We start from the raw sequence: 16,189 nt of genomic DNA, 5'->3' as shown, positions 1-16,189 counted from the left end.
CAACTCACACAGGAGTTCTCCCACAAATCCACTGGGTTTTGAAGAACTTTCCAGAGAATCAGGTCTGGATAATTAATCCAAAGTTCCCAAGACATATTGCCACATTCTTGATAAGATTAAAACAAAACAAAACAAAACAAAAAACCAAGATCTGGAACAACACATAATAACACGGGAGTGAGTAAATGCAGGCCCAGCCCACACAAGTGGACCTGACAGCTCACTCGGCAGTTCCACAAGGTCAGGGAGGTGGCAAATACCTGTCACTCCAGGCCTTAGGCAATGGAGGCCGAAGCATCCAAAACAAAGAAGGAGGAGGAAGAGGAAGAAAAAGAGACGGAGAGGGAGCAGGAGGGAAAATGAAAGAATGAAAGAAATTAAGAAAGGCCAGGCGGTGGTGGCGCACGCCTTTGATCCTAGCACTGGGGAGGCAGAGGCAGGAGGATTTCTGTGAGTTCGAGGCCAGCCTGGTCTACAGAGCAAGATCCAGGACAGGCATCAAAACTACACAGAGAAACTCTGCCTCAAAAAAACTAATAATAATAATAATGATAAAATTTTAAAAATTAAAAAAAGAAATTAAGAAAAAGGAAATAAAAATATGGTTTTGGTTGAAATATAGAAGATTCCAAGCATGATGGCATATGCCTTTGATCCCAACACTCGGGAGGCAGAGGCAGGTGGATCTCTATGAATTCAAGACCAGCCTTGTCTACATAGTGCATTCCAAGCCATCCAAGGGATACACAGTGAGACCCTGTGGGAGGGGGGGAGTCACATATACATACAAACATACAAGCATACATACATACATACATACATACGAGGGGAAAGCTAAAAGGAAAAAGAATATACCACACTATGAACAGGGGTTGACTCTGAGTGGTGGGAAGAGAGGTAATTTCTCTGTTGACATTTTAAATATTTGTTGTTGTTTTGTTCAGATTTACTAAGATATATTTATAGATAAAGATATATGTATATTACATAGTATTATATATTATAATTATGATATATTAATTGTATGCAATTGTATATAATTATGTTGTATGTAATTATATAATATTTATTATAATATATAATATAATTCTATTATATAATATTAAGATATATAGGATATTTGTTAAGATATAAAAAATAACAATTATTATTTTTATTGTTGGTATGTGTGTGTTTGTAGGTGCTTTTGGATGCCCTGGAGCTAGAATTATAGCAGTTGTGAACCACCCGACATGGGTTCTGGGAATAAAACTCATGTCCTCTCCAAGATCAGTTCATACTCAACCACTGAACCTTCTCTCAAACCCTCACATTTTATATTTTAAAGAGGATTGGGTAAATATAAACAACATTTTTTTCTATTTTATAGTCATATATTGAATGTACAAATTTGGGCTTTATTTAAAACATTTTTATATTTACAGATAATGAAAACTTTACTTAAAATTAGTAAAAAGTGCTCGCTCCCTGGAAAATCATAGCACATTTTGGAACTGTTTCTGAGTTGGGCTTAGCCAAGTCTCCTATTTTCTCAGTCATGTAACTGTAATGCTATGGCCCGGAAGTATGGTTGCCTGTGGTCATCATAGCTGTTTAATAACTTCCTTGACATCATGAAGATTTTGTTACCTTCTTGACTACCTTATAGACAAGGTTATAACAGGTCTTTGGCTCTATCAGCTGTCAGGCTCTTCCCAGCCGTCCATTTCCACAAAGTAATATGGTAAAACACAGGACCACACAGGCAAGGGCTGGTTTTAATTGTTAAATGTTTCCCGTTGTGTTTGGTTTCCTCCTTCTCCCTGGTGGACTCCACGAGAACTCCTCTATAAAGAGCTGTTCCTTCAGGCCTTCCAATCCAAATAGGAGCCAACTCCCACAGCATATCCTCCAAAGAAACAGCAGGTCACAAGCCAGTATTAGCGTATGACATCTCAGAACCTATGAAGAAAACAGATGCCAGCTTGATCACAAAGAACATAGAAAATATCAAAGGACTCTTGTTACTGTCTTGCAGTGGCCAGAACATTCTTAAGTTTCTGTTCCAAAATACCTTGGCAGCCATTTTACTCTAGGGAGCCAGGGAGGGGAAAGTCTGTTCTTGCAACATTGCCACCAGGCAAGGGGGAAAAACCCCGGTCTTACACACCCAAACAGGGCTCTGCCTCTGACCTCATACACCCAGGCAAACAGACATTCCTGACATGTCATGCGTTCGGCCTAGCCTCTCAGGACCACTTCTGAGACACTGAGAGTACAAGGTACCCCAAACGGATCCTTTGGGGATATAATGTGAACACCTGGCTCTTCTACCTCCTGTATGCTTTGCTTAAGTGAGTAAGCAGATTCAGCCATTCATTTCTGTAAAGCAATGCTGCCCTAGATGACTGTACTGAAACCCCATCAAAGATGCTGGGTGAAGGGTGTCTGGATACTAGAAAGACACTTTGACACTTTTCTAGGAAGTCTGACAAATGCAGTGTAAGGCTAGATGAACTCAAGATTAAGGAGCAAAGTAGGTAGGTAGATAGATAGATAGATAGATAGATAGATAGATAGATAGATAGATAGATAGATAGAGATAAATGCTGTGACAATGAAGAAGGGTATCTAAGAGGAATATTGATATGGGCTTTGGAAAGAAGCAAAGAGTAAGAGAATCTGGAACAAATTTCTATTCTATAAAAACAAAAGCACTTTGACCTCGCTTTGGGTCAATGTCTGAAGATGTAAATTTTATGGAAGAGACCCAAGCCTTACAAAAGTTCCACAAATCCTCTCCTTGCCTAAACCAGGGACAACCCCACTCTCTTCCAGCTTCCCTGTGTGAAATTCAATGATCTGTAATATTTGTATTATTCACTGATTTCTTTTGAATTTTGGCAAAATGAATATATCAGTGCTAAAGAAAATTACAAAAAAAAAAAAATCTGATTGAAAGCCAACTGGAAAGATTTTCTGGTGACTGTCCAGGGCTTTGGTATTTGTGTTGCTGCCTCCCCAAGAAGGCTTCCACACTGTGGTTTTCCCAAGCTCTCTCATAGGATCCAAACAATCTTAGAAAAAAAACTACACCAATCATTAACACTTTTCATTTTACCAGACCATGGGAAAACCCCAAGAACATAGGTAACTCCTTCCCTGAAGGAAATGGGAGCCCTAAAACACAGACTAAGAAAGCCTCAGCTAAGATTTTAAAGGCTCTCAGGACAGTCTTACAGAGGAGGAGAATGTACATTCACCTCACAGGGAGAAAAAAAATGTGCAAGAATTGATTACAAGAAAGAAAGTATGTGGAATACACTGAATCGGTAACTTAAAATACAGGGCAGCACAACTGAGAGAGAGCCAGCCCCAAAACTGTGACCATGGGAGAGCTGTCCCCATCACCCATCTGTCTCATGGCAACATGGGTGGGGGAGAAATGCTCCATCCCCGCCCTACTCCCCACCCCCTATCCCCACCCACCCATCAACACCCGAGGCAGGCAAAAAAGCTGGCCATGCAGTCATAAGAATGGGAGAGCTGTCTCTGACCCCCACCAGCTACAAAACTTGGGAGAGCATGCCCTGCACCTCAACAGAGTGGCAGAGTAGAGTCAATCCTGCTAGTGCAAGTGTGGGTGAGCCAGCCCCGAAGACGTGTGCATGGGAGAGCTGCCCCCATTTCTCCTCTGTCTTATGGTGGCATGGGCAAGGGAAAGAAGCCCATCCCCATTAATGCCTGGGGCAGGTGGGAGAGCTATCCCCAATCCCCACCAGCTGCAACACTCAGGAGAGCAGGCCCTGCACCTCGCCAGGGCAACACAATTGAGCCAACACAATTAGTGCAAGTGTAGGTGAGCCAGCCCCAAAATTGTGAATATGGGACAGCTGTCCCCATTAACCATCTGCCTTGTGACAGCATGGGCAGAGGAAAGTTGCCTACTCCCTACCCCATCAACGCCTGAGGCAGATGGGAGAGCTGACCTTGTGGTCGTAAGTGTGGGAGAGCCACCCCTGACCCCCACCAGTTGCAACAATCAGGAGAGCAGGTCCTGTGCCTCGCCCGGGCAACACAATTGAGCCAACACTGTTAATGCAGGTGTGGGGGAGCCAGCCCATGGGAGAGCTGCTGTCCCCATTTCCCATCTGGAGGACCAACCCTATAGCTGCCCAGGACCAAGACCTAGGGTTATGACTGGTAGATGCCCCAACATCCACCTCATCTATGATCTACTGGAGCACGTTTAAAGATCTGACCCACAGACCCAAAGATACAGGATCTCTACAATACAAGGCACCAGTGGGATGTCCAGGAACAGTCCTAGTAAGGGCCCAGCATTGAACATGTAGTGGAGACCAGGGACCTCCAACTAGACCAATGACTCTTTGCAATGAACATTTGTAAAGAAGGATATATGGACAAAGAGGTATACGGCGTGACTTGTTGGGTCACACTGTAGCTTCTATGACAAGATTTTTCATTCTTCTCATTTTATTTTCTTCATTTTTTCTCTTGAATATTGTTTTATTTGGGGGGGATGCAGGGATGGAGGGTAGATGCAAAGGGATGGGGAATGAATGGGGAAAATATATATAATCTACCAGGGCTGGAGAGATGGCTCAGCAGTCAAAAGCACTGGCTGCTCTTCCAGAGGACCTGGGTTTGATGTCTAGCCCCTACATAACTGTTCACAGTTGTCTGTAACTCAAGTTCCAGGAGGTCCAGTGTCCTTTCCTGTCACCAGGCACAGATGTGATATACACACAGACACATAGGCAAAACATCCATACATGTAAAAAAAATACAGTAATTAATAAAATAATTTTTAAACATATATATATATATAATCTACAAGGACTTACTAGAAATGGAAAGCCCTGGACTTTCTTCTGAACTGACTGAGTTTTCACAAGACCTGCTATTTGCTGGATTTTGAGACACACCCCCAGATTCTTCAAGCCCCTTCATCTCCCCCGCCCCAGATGAATGTGATACAGCTTTAACTGCCATATCAGCTAAGGACAGGCTTAACTGCTTCAAATAGTATCAAGTGGGGAAGAGCTTTTTGATGTTATTTTTTTTTAAGTGAGGCGAAACTACTCACATATGTCCAGGAAGAGGCGAAATGGGGATTTTCAGTTACAGATAGGTGTGATATGAGTCAAATGACTGTAGTGGGTAGCCATTCCAGCTTTGATCTGGAAGTTCCAACCCCCACTGAGGCTTTGGTAACTGTCATGCCTACAAGGCAGGGCCAAGAGAGGACCCTGAAGACCTGAGATCCAGATACACCAGCTCTCTTGGTTCCTAGACCCTAGACACTGGAGGTAGACCGAGCAGAATTCTCCAGAGAACACCGCCGAACTGCGCTACACTGTTCCCAGACCCTGTAAACTATCCCTTCACTTGTAAGTTACCCCGCAAAATAAACCTCACTTTTAACTACGTGGAGTGGCCTTAATAATTCACCAATAAATTGCTAACAGATAACAAACACTGGGAAGAAATAAAAAACACAAAACTTGAAAGCAAGAAAATTCCCTAAGTTAGTGGTAACATCAAGAGAAGCACCAGGTCAGTCAAGGGCTGTATCTAATAGCAATCTAAGATGCCACAATTAAGGGAAACGTGTACAAATAAGAACATGGCACATAAAGAGGGGCCAGAATATTGATTTGTAGGCAAACATTTAAGTCTCATTGAAAAAGCTGCTTGAGACCCATTCAAGGTCTAGAAATCCATTGTTTAGAGGTTCTAGTGGATCTTCTACAAGACCCAACAGGGCAAGAAACAAAACATCAGAGAGCTAATTAGTGGTGGGGCATGTAGTAGGTTAAACCTGCTCTATACCTATTGCCAGAGCTTCATAACCCAGCTCCCTATGAAATCCCCGCCTCATAAGCATCTCAGAGGAAAAGGGCTAAGAATGATCAAAAAATGATCTTGACTGTTTTCCTCTATTTTCGTAGACAAATTCAGTTGCAATGAAGGCGTCCTTCTGGAACCACAGCTAAGAGAAGTGAGAAATTGAAATTTTGTTTTCATTTAACCTAATTATTTATCCCTGCTAATGATTGATGTAGGTATGCTTTTATTACAGATGCCAGTTTTCTGGGAAACTATGTAGTTAGCAAAAATCCCCTCTCATTTTCACAGCAAGCCATGTGTATTTGATATACACCACCTCAAAGAACACTGGTCCCTCCACCCCAGCACGGTGCAGTGAGGAAAGAACATAGTGATTCTGAGAATATACTGGTGTAATTTTCTGTTAACTGAAAGTAATTGGCAGTTCTTAGAAAGCCTCCAGAATGACCTGCTTGTAACATCATTGGCTTTATTTGATGCAAAAAAGCCGTTTGCCCATTTAACTATCAGAAACTTTCTATTTATCATCTTAGATGCGTAAACACCAATGGATATATTAAACAAAAGTCTATGTCTACTTTAAATTGTTTTGAAGATCCATGTTCATGTGGCTGTTCTGTTTAAGAACTGGTTGAAATAAGACCATGCAAGTGAAAATGCAGTGTAGGATAGGACTACAGTCATTGCATACAGCTGGGGGGATTTTAATAGTGGAGTCTTAGAATTTTAAGATCATACTTATAAAGGAAGATGTTTTGTTTCATTTTGTGTGCACGGTCAATGAGCACCTATATCACACTGCTAAATGGCAGTCCCAAATAAAACGAATTTAGAAGAAAAAGCCAAGTTGGATTTGTCTTATGTGAAGAAAATGACTTCAAAGAAAATTTCAGAACTATTCCTAACCTAAGCCTTGAGGGGGAATAGGTATAAATGAGCATCGCAGGGTCACATGACCACCCTGGGGTTGTAGCACAGTTTGTTTCATTTGGCTCCCAGTTCACTGTGGCCTGCTTCTCCTTCTTCCTCTCCCTTTCTTTCCCCTCTCAACTCCCTCTTTTTTCTTCCTCTTTTTTTCCTCCTCTCTTCCACCCCTCTCTTTTCAAGGTCTCCCTGTGTAGCCCAGGCTAGCCTCCAAACTGAGATCTTTCTGTCTTAGCTTCTCAGAGATGGGAACCACCTGTTAAATATCTTTGTCCCTGCTAATGATTGATGTAGGTATGCTTTTATTACAGATGCCATTATGATGAGGTGGAAGCTGGCAGAACACTGGAGAGGCGAATGAGCTTTTTTGGACTATTCTGCTTTCCTGGAAATTTACTGGATAGGACAATGGTAGAGAAAGTGATCTTGAGGGTCAGCAGTGGGTCTTTAGGAAGGTTTCCTGTAAGGAAGAATTCCTAGCAGCGTTTGGGAGCACGAACAAGAGCTGGTCAGTGTTGACATGCTCCAAACTTGTTTCTTAAAACCAGAAACCCAAGCTGTGAGCTTTGGGTCTTCATTAGGTAGGGAGAGGGGTGAGAAGAACCAGCTGTGATGTTGTTACTGAAATAGGCTTGCCAGTGCATGTAGCTTCTGGAAGGCAGGCAGGGAGGAACAGGCTGAGGGGGTTCTTCTGTGACCTGCCTTTTTCACTGACAGTCAGCAGCAGCAAAGGAGAAGGAACAGCTGAGGAACCTCTACTCACCTGAAACAAAGGAGCAGAAAGAGATGGAAATTTCTCTTTGTAGAATACATTCTTGAAACGCTCCCATTGTATAGTTGGGAAGTGTTAAAGAGCAGGGTATTTATGTGTTTGTATGAATAGAGCTCGGCTCCACCTTTACAGTGCCTGGGGAATGAATGGGTAAGGTAGAGAGAAACAGCAGTCTTGCTGTTTTCTGAGAGTTTGTGTCTTTCTTAATCTAGGTTGATAGAAAAGCCAAATACTAGTTTACCCCCTCCCCCTATTGAAGGACTCTCTGTTCCTTTGTTTACGATAAGCAAAGAAATAAAATAATAGACTCTTTCAGAATAGCACAGAACAGGGCTGTGCTGTGGAATGGTCTCTATGTCAAATTGCTCTGATTGGTCAATAAATAAAACACTGATTGGCCAGTGGCTAGGCAGGAAGTATAGGCAGGACTAACAGAGAGGAGAAAAGAAAGAACAGGAAGGCGGAAGGAGTCACTGCCAGCCGCCACCATGACAAGCAGCATGTGAAGACGCCGGTAAGCCACAAGCCACGTGGCAAGGTATAGATTTATGGAAATGGATTAATTTAAGCTATAAGAACAGTTAGCAAGAAGCCTGCCACAGCCATACAGTTTGTAAGCAATATAAGTCTCTGTGTCTACTTGGTTGGGTCTGAGCGGCTGGGGGACTGGAGAGTGACAAAGATTTGTCCTGACTGTGGGCAAGGCAGGAAAACTCTAGCTACAGGGCTGTCTAAGGAAATATAACATAAGGTGCCTGCATAATTAAAAATACAGACATGCTACAAAGTTAAGAAGAAATAGATAAGCTCATTTAATTAAAAATGTTATTGTGCCTGGGTGGTGTTGGTGCATGCCTTTAATCCCAGCACTTGGGAAGCAGAGGCAGGCGGATCTCTGTGAGTTTGAGGCCAGCCTGGTTTACAAAGTGAGTTCCAGTACAGCCAGGGCTACGCAAAGGTACCCTGTCTCCAAAAAAAAAAAAAAAAAAATGTTGCCGGGTGGTGGTGGCGCACACCTTTAATCCCAGCACTTGGGAGGCAGAGGCAGGCGGATCTCTGTGAGTTCGAGGCCAGCCTGGACTACCAAGTGAGTTCCAGGAAAGGTACAAAGCTACACAGAGAAACCCTGTCTCGAAAAACCCAAAAAAAAAAAAAAAAGTTATTGTGGTCATGAAGGAATAGCTTACTTGGTACATACTTGTCTTGCAAGTGGTGTGACCTGAGTTTGGTCCCAGCACCCACACAACAGCCATGTGTGGTGTATATTTGTAGTTCCCACACTGGGGAGGCAAAGAGGGGGGTCCCGAGATTCACTGGCCAAGCAGTCTAGCCTAATTGATGAGTTAGAGGCCAATGAGAGACCCTGTCTCAATGAAGGTCGATGATGTTCCTGAAGATGGTACCTAAGGTTGCTCCCTGGCTTCCTCATGCACAGAAGCACTCATGTTCATAAAAAGTTATTGTGCATATTTAAGATATACGCCATAATATTATGAGATTCGTGGATGTAGTAAAAAGGGTTACAGAGTAAAACAAGTTAACATCTCACACAGCTACTTTTTTTTTCTCCTGGTGGCGAGAACAATAATTAGCTCATTTAATAGAAACCCTGAATATGACACACTGCTGATGGCAGTTGCCCTCATACTATATGTTAGACTTTAGAGTTGTTGTTTTTAGATATACTGATTTGTTTCTTTTGACCTACATTGCTCCATTTCTGTCTCTCACTTTGCCTATAACCATTTTCTCTATCTATAGAAATATTTCCACTTTCGTAGAGAGGTCAAAATAAAATTTTTATATTTCCCCATATAAATGATACTATGAAATACCCCTTTTGGTCAGGCTGATTTAATTTAGTCTACTTTTAATATATTTCACTTATATCAATATCTTTAAATTACCAATTTAACGCATAGTAAAGATAAAAATGTTGAAATGTTTTGCATTCTTTTAACATTCTTGTCCACTTATAGTTCATGTCAAAACATCAGATTGCTATTAGAGATAGCAAATTCTTTTAGGGTTTTGTAACTTTTACAAAAAGTTACAAAAAACTTTAAAAAAAAAAAAAAAAAAAACCTTTTACCTGAAAAAGGGGGTTCATGTATTCAAATTATTTTCAACATACCTAAAGTTTTTCAATAACTGAACCTCAATTTATAAATAATTAGGTTAAATGAAAATAAAATTTCAATTTCTCACTTCTCTTAGCTGTGGTTCCAGAAGTACGCCTTCATTGCAACTGAATTTGTCTACGAAAATAGAGGAAAACAGTCAAGATCATTTTTTGATCATTCTTAGTCTTCCTCTCTAACCAAATGATTGCTCATTTGATTTAGACCTTCCCACCTGTCTTGGCTGGATGCCCTGTCATATAATGTGGCATTAATTTGCTTATGTGCCTTCTCGCAGAGACTACTGGCATTTGCAGAGCAAGAACCTTGGCATCTTTGTATCTCCATGGCCAAATACAGCACCTGGAATGGAAGCCATGTAATAAACTTAAATGAATCAAACAATCAGCTAGCCCATGAATTCCAGTTATTCCTAACAAGAACATTATTCTTCTAATCTTTAGCCTAAAGCACAACTAAAAATAATGTATCTCCTTCTTATATCCTACTCTACATGCCTGACAAGAATAGATTTACCTTCTTATATTTCCATAGACTAGAATGATCAAGCTTTCTAAATCATTGTCAGGACAAGTCAATTCTAGTTCTCACTATTTAGATGTGAGTATACAACCTACAGTAACTACAGATACAAAGAAAAAGGGACTGTGTTGGGGGAGGGGCAGAAACTCTAGAGAAGGGTGGGAAGAAGGAACAAGGATAAGTAACACTAAGGATGTTTTTTAAAGCCATATGGAATTATATTACTTTATGTGTACTGGAAATTACCTACAATTTATATGAGTGTATGTGTATACACGCATATATAAAATTTAATCGAAGTTACACCAGTTGAGATGACACTCCCCGCAAAAACTACAGACTTCATAACAAAAATCCCAGCACCAGGCATGGGAAACCTCCTTTACAGTTGTTGGTCAGGGAAGTGTAAGAGCCTAACACCTCTAACTCCCAAAGCCATATAGGCTATTGCCATTTCCTTAGGGTGTATTCCAGAAAATGGAAGTAAAACCCTATTGCTGAAGAGACCACATGCTTTAGACACAGGACTTGGAGAAACAGAGATAGACCTGGCCTGGAAGCCTCCCCCACTAAAGACTAGCTTTCATAGGACCAGAAGGTACCATGAAAGTCCAAGAGGCAAAAAAGCAGTCGATATTCCTATCCAGCTGTAACAGCTACAAACCACAACAATGGCCACAATGACAAGCTATCCCAAAAGGTGCAATAGTAGCACTTAAATACTGTGGGTAGCAAATAGCCACCTAATTGGACTTAAGGCCTGCTCTATAAAAGAGACCTCATGCCTCGTACTATAAACTTATCCAACTATGTATGGCTGGTGAAACCATGGAACCTACAGAAACACCTACCACTGCCACCTTCGTCAACCAGAATAATTTCTAACCACGTTTGAAATATTTATCCTTATACGCACAGGTAAGTGTATTTCTCACCCATCGTCAAAAGAAGCTTCTTTTTGCAGCATACATAAAGCAACAGCTGGTCAAAATGCAAAGAACAACTGACTGTGGGGTACCCATCCTGAACTGGTACATCTACAACACATCCCTTACACCTAAGGTTCAGGGAACATTGGGAAAGATGGGGTGGAAAGACTGTGAGGGCCAGAATATCAGGACATCTGCTGTGAGATAGTATCTTCTATACAAGACAGAGAAGCTGCACCCATGGAATCTCAACAACATGCCTGCCCAAACAAAACCTGAAAAAATGACAATACCAATGTTGATACAGGAAACCTCACAAGGTCCCCTTCCTAGGTTAAGAGCTACAGGCAATTAATCAATGGCTACTTAAAGAGGGAGAATTAGTTTTCCCAAGGGACAAGGCCCCCGATAGGTTATCCAATCCCAATGTGGTCAGCCCTAAACACATACACATATGAGCAACACTAAATGTATTCAGCTAGTTGTATTTATAAATATATGCATGTGTGTGTACCATTAATAAGTAATATGAGGCCATGAAGTTAAGAAGGAGTGAGGACGCAGGAGCTAGAGTAAAAAGGGGAAGAGAAACAAGGCCGACGCAGTATTCATATATGGAATTCTCAAAAAAAACAAAGTGTTTATTTGGTTTTCAGAAAGTAAATGAGAACCCATCAGCATTGAACCTGAGGCACCAGAACATTAGAGCGGTGCCTCCCATCATCCACATTAGCCACGTGCATCTCAGCCAATCACTGTCCTAGGAGTTCTCTGATGAGAAAACCAAAGTGGATTATATACAGTTAACGGGGTTTTTTGAGTGCGTGATCTGTACCACTAAAAGACAGTTCCCGCCTAGAAGGGGCAATTTGGCCAAAAAGAAAACGGTATGTGCTTTATGTGCTTCAAGAGTTAGATATGTAATTATAGTATTCCTTCTATTCCTCCACTACCCAGAGACTTCTCAGAGGCTGTTCTGCTGGCGGGGGAGAGAACGGGGAAAGAACAGTGCTACAGGACAAGGGCTCCGCCGGGGGTGGGGGGGTGGGGGGGGTTACCACTTTATATGTCCCACATGTCTCTTACCTCATTATCTTTTTTTTCATTTTTCTTTATTAAGAAATTTTCTACTCATTCCACATGCTATCCACAGACACCCCCCTCCTCCTCCCTTCTCTTTAAACAAGGAAAACGGAATTTAAAAGAGCCTAAAAGGCCTAGAAAGGAAAAGAAAAGTAGTGAATGATGAGGAAAGAGAACCTTGCACTGCCCTTGCTTTGGTTTCAGTGGTGGGCATCTGATGACATCTACCACCCACAAGAAAGATCTCCTAACACATTGGTTCCTGGAATGAAGTCACTGTAGCCTAACCAACTGTTCTTCTAACCTAGCTGTGGCCACTACATACCAGAGTTCATCTTACAGGCCACTTAGTAACTTGCCCACCAGGTCCCTGCCAATCTTCACTGAGACCATCAATCTTAGTCGATGATACTTTCTACTGTGGTTTGGATGTGATTTGAATGTGTCCCCAAAGGTGCATGTATTATTAAAACTTAATCACCATCGTGACATATTTAGAGGGTAGAAACTTAATTCAGCTATGATGTTTAGAGGTTTGGCCTTTGGGAACATGACAGGACTACATAAGGTCATTAGGGTAAAGCCTTCATGAGTGAAACCTGATGGTTTTATAAAAGGGAGAGAGACCAGAGGAAATACTCAATCACACACACACACACACACACACACACACACACACACACACACACACACACACTCACTCCCTGACTCTTAACAAACGATGTCATGAACCACCTTAGAACTCTTGCAGCAGGAAGGCCATTGTTAGAGGAAGCCTCCTGATCTTGGACCTTCAGAAATGAGTCAAAGTAAATCTCTTTTCATTATAATACTACCTACTCATAGGTATTTTGTTATTTAAAGTAATAAAAATTCCAAGCTTGATGATATTTTATTTGATCAACTATTTATGATTTGAGAAAAAAAAATCAGAACTGTGTCCTTATTTACTACAAAAGCCTATCCAGTACTATAATCTTGTTATTACCATTGCAAAACCACAAAGAGACCAGCGGTTATGCCTCTAGAGGAAAGCTCAGCACAGATCTCTACAGAACAATCCCTTTACTTTCCATCTATGGAAAAAGTACGCTTTAAGAGTGCTTTAGTGAACCATGCTCTCTGAAAACAAAGCTTTGTACATGTATTACTCAGAGTTCTCTAGAGAGAATATACATATACATGCAAAACAGGATTGAATAGCTTGGCTTCAATAGTCCATGGCTGGATACTCCTACTTGCTATTAGCATACCAAGGATCCAGTAGTTTATTCCAAGATGGGAGCCTTAGGAACAAGGAATAAGGGATAAAGCCACCGACCAAGAGAGGAGACCTGGAAATCCTGTAAAGTCATCATCATGGACCTACGTTGAAAAGCTTAGGAAACTAGTATCAGATGTCCATGGGGGATGAGAGCAGCATCAAAGGCCTACTCAGGAAAAAATCAAGCCTCCACATCCTTGCTGGCTTCCTCTTCCTTTTACTTTTGTTCTGTTCCGCCTTCCCCTCTACCCTAGCTACTGTCCCTCAGGCCAGCTGTCTCTGGAAATGCCTTTACTGGCACATCCAGAAGTGTGCTCTCAGAACCTCCTAGGCAGGCTTTTCTCAGTCCAATCAAGTTGGCAGTCAAGATTAACCATCACAGTACACAATTGTCTCATCTGCCTAGGATACTATAAATAATGGTAATTATTTATGACTTGAGAAAATGGTGAATACTGTCTTGCTGATACCACAGCTGTACCTAGTCAAATGTTATTTTTCTATCAGATCACAGCTCCCCACAGACACATCTTATGATCATTAGTTACATCCCCTTGCATCATGTCGTTTTCCTTATTCTTTCAGGAGTTATTTGTTCAATGCTTCCCTTCCGTGGTCGATGACCAAGTCCATAAGGTTCAGGGTCCTTTCTGTCCTGTGTACTGTTGGAGCAGGAAGAGCAAGTATGGAATAGTCTGATTTTCTTTATTTTATGCAAGTGAAGAGAAAGGGAGAGATCTTAGAGGGAAGATGCAAGAATAAGATTCAATCAATATATTAAGTGATTCATGTGTCAGGCACTAGGCTAAGAAGATCGGCACTGAAAATCGTGGCAGGCCACAGCTCTTGTTTAAAAACTTACAGTTATCTTATTTGAGTCAAAATGTAAATGGTTGGTAAAGCAAGAACATAACTGAATTCTGAAAACAGAAAAGAGAAAATGAAAGACAAATTGGAGATAAAAAAAAAAAAAACCTTAAAGATTCGACCTATCTCCTTGACTTTTGTACCTTGTTCATGACCCTAGTGCAAAGTCTGCTTCTAGATATGATGTATACCTGAAGAGAGAATATAAAGACTAGGTTTTTGGAAATATTGAGATAACTGGGACTCTTTCTATTCCTTCCAAAAGGGATGCAATCAATAAGTCCTGGTGGACCTGCTGCATTAGCTGTGAGCTGCATAAAGCAGCAGAGATCATCTATGCTACCTTCACATCTCAAGCTCTCCAAAAGTCACAGACACTTAGTTGATTGTATAAACACACCTTTTTTTTTTTTTTTTTTTATTTTATTTTATTTTATTTTTTATTATTATTATTATTATTATTATTATTATTATTATTATTTTACAACACCATTCAGTTCAACATAATAGCCACAGAATCCCCTGTTCTCCCCCTCTCGCCCACCCCTCCCCCCAGCCCACCCCCCATTCCCACCTCCTCCAGATCAAGGTCTCCCCCGAGGACCAGGGTTGACCTGGTAGACTCAGTCCAGGCAGGTCCATTCCCCCCTCCCAGACCGAGCCTAGTGTCCCTGCATAAGTCCCAGGATTCAAACAGCCAACTCATGCAACGAGCCCAGGACCTGGCACCAATGCACAGCTGCCTCCCAAACAGATCAAGCCAACTGACTGTCTCACCCGTTCAGGGGGCCTGATCCAGTTGGGGGCCCCTCAGCCTTTGGTTCATAGATCCTGTGCTTCCATTCATTTGGTTATTTGTCCCGGTGCTTTATCCAACCTTGGCTTCAACAATTCTCGCTCATATAAATCCTCTTCTTACTCACTAATTAGACTCCCAGTGCTCCACCAGGGGCCCAGCCGTGGATGTCTGCCTTCAGATTCCTCAGTCCTTGGATGGGGTTTATGGCACCACTATTTGGGTGTCTGGCCATCCCATCACCAGAGTAGGTCAGTTCCTGCCGTCTCGCGACCATTGCCAGCAGTCTTTTGAGGGGGTATCTTTGTGGATCTCCGTGGGCCTCCCTAGCTCTCTGCTTCCTCCCCTTCTCACCTTCTCATGTGGTCTTCATTTACCATGGTCTCCTATTCCTTGTTCTCCCTCTCTTTTCTTGATCCAGCTAGGATCTCCCACTCTTTCCCTCGACTGTCGCCCTTTATTGTTCCCACTCATGACCAGGCTATTCATGTAGATCTTGTCCATTTCTCCGAAACACACCTTTTTTTATTTTTCTTTTAAATCAGCCCTCAAAGTAATGACAGTAACACACTTTGGAGCTGGGTTTAGAAGGGGAAACCGAGGTAGTTGCTTCCATGACTCACTTTTGCTCACACTTTCTGAAGCTTTGCTGTTTTACATCCCACCCTCCTAACCACAGCATCCTGGCCATAGTACTGAGTCCTGAGATGACAATGATTAAGGCTCTTTAATAAGAAATGAAACAGTCTAGATTTGTTGTGGTTAAAAAAAATGCTCGTCTCTGACTGCTAGAGTTTGTAAACTGAAAATAACACTCACTGACCAACAAAGATGAAAGCATTTTAAAACGTTCACTTTTTAAAATATTTTTTATGTTTTGAGATTAAAATATAATTACAGCATGAACTCCTTCCCTTTTCTCTCTCTCAAACCCTTTCGTGTACTTCCCCATTCTCTCTTTCAAACTCATGCTCTTTTATTTTATTTTGTTTTTTATTCTTACCACCCTTATCACTCAAACTGTTGCAGTTCACAACT

The 16,189-nt window shown here is 41.6% G+C and overlaps 1 long non-coding RNA gene across 8 annotated transcripts in view; it reads right to left on the bottom strand.

Moving 5' to 3' along the window:
• LOC121827286 (uncharacterized) overlaps positions 1–16,189 on the bottom strand; it is a 122,042-nt gene that overhangs the window by 38,556 nt on the left and 67,297 nt on the right. For all 8 annotated transcript variants that reach the window (XR_013049186.1, XR_013049192.1, XR_013049187.1 and 5 more), the window contains one exon: positions 1,630–1,941. This is a non-coding gene — a long non-coding RNA (uncharacterized LOC121827286). The remainder of the gene's footprint in view (positions 1–1,629; positions 1,942–16,189) is intronic.

The sequence above is a fragment of the Peromyscus maniculatus genome, chromosome 2, assembly GCF_049852395.1.
Source record: "Peromyscus maniculatus bairdii isolate BWxNUB_F1_BW_parent chromosome 2, HU_Pman_BW_mat_3.1, whole genome shotgun sequence".
Classification (NCBI taxonomy): domain Eukaryota; kingdom Metazoa; phylum Chordata; class Mammalia; order Rodentia; family Cricetidae; genus Peromyscus; species Peromyscus maniculatus.
This window is presented reverse-complemented; position numbering and strand designations above follow the sequence as displayed.